Raw genomic sequence first — 1588 nt, 5'->3', positions numbered from 1 at the left:
TAAATAAAAATTGCTATACCAGTTGTCGCCTCTTAGAGCAATGATAATGTTTAATCATGTAAAATACTAATGGAAGTTGAAATATACATATATAGAATATTAGAATGTTAACTTGTTCAATGGGAAAGTTAATTTAGTTGGTACACTCAGGAGGTCAAAATTCCCAGTAGTTTTCAAAAGCGACGGGAAAAACATAAAATAAGGAAAAACGGTAATTTTCACGTAAAGTAGGTTTTTAACAAAATCGATTTTAGTTTTTGGTGTAAATCTAAAACAAATGACCATAGATACATTTTTCATTAAATGTTTATATTAGTATTTTCTATACACCATACAATTTTCAAAATATTTTGAGCTGTTTACGGACATTTTAAATTTTAAATTTTTTTGAGTTTTTCTTCTATATAAATATCAATAAAATTTTATTCGTTGAGTCAAAAAGCATTATATCGTTAAGCGTTATAACTTATAATATCGTTATAAAGCTTTTATAAGTATTTAAAGTTCAAATTTTGGCAAAATTTATCAAATTCAAAATTAAAAAATAATTTTGTAGTTAAAAATTTACAAAATATTCAACTTTTATAGTCCAAGGATTGAAAATTTAAAATAAGGTTTTTCAGTAGGGTTTTATGTAACAAAAAATATAAAAAAATAGTTTTATTAATAGTTATTTTATCTTCCAATTTGGACAAAATTAGATAGGTATTTAAACGAAGAAGAACGGTTTTAGTCTTATGTTAAAAATATTATTCGTGAGTACTTTAAACTTCTAAAGTACAGGGTGTCCCGCGAGGTTTTACCCATTGCGATATCTCCTGAGATAATAAATATATCGTAAATCTGATTTTTTATTAGACTCGCGGAGACAAGGACTACCTACACATATTTTGTTTTAGATTCTGAGTGGAACGATGAATGTATTGATTTTACAATGATGTGTGTTTTTTTTTTTATTTTTTTTTTAATTTTATTTTTATTTTTGTGTCTGTCATCACGTTTTAGGACAGTAAAAGTGCTTGGATTTTCTTCAACAGTACCTTTTCTGATAGGAAAGTGAATCTAGTTGGTACTTTGGGTGGTCAAAAGTAATATTTTTCCAATAGTTTTCAAAAGCGCCGTGAAAAACAAAAGAAAAATTAAGGAAAAACGGGAATTTTTACGCAAAATCTGTTTTCGAGAAAATCGATTTTGGTTTTTGGTGTAACTTTAAAAAAATGACCATAGATATATGAAATTTTGACTGAATGTTTATCTTAGCATTTTCTATACACCATAACATTTTCAAAATATGTTGATTTATTTTGAGCTCTTTACGGACATTTTCATTTTCCATTTTTTTTTAGTTTTTTTCTTAAAATATCAATAAAATTTTATTTGTTGGATAAAAAAGCTTGAAAATTTAATAGAAGGCTCCTAGTATATTTTTTCAAAGGCAAATGAAAAATATTAAAAATCGTTAGTCACAGTTTTTTTTATAAGCATTTAAAGTTCAAAAAATGACAAATATGGAAAAATCACGAAATTTGCAAATTATTTTGAGTAGAAATTCATACAAATTTTTCTTTTTAAATCTAGATATGAAATG

The sequence above is a fragment of the Acyrthosiphon pisum genome, chromosome X (genome assembly GCF_005508785.2).
Source record: "Acyrthosiphon pisum isolate AL4f chromosome X, pea_aphid_22Mar2018_4r6ur, whole genome shotgun sequence".
NCBI classification, from domain to species: domain Eukaryota; kingdom Metazoa; phylum Arthropoda; class Insecta; order Hemiptera; family Aphididae; genus Acyrthosiphon; species Acyrthosiphon pisum.
Note: the sequence above shows the minus strand (reverse complement) of the source record.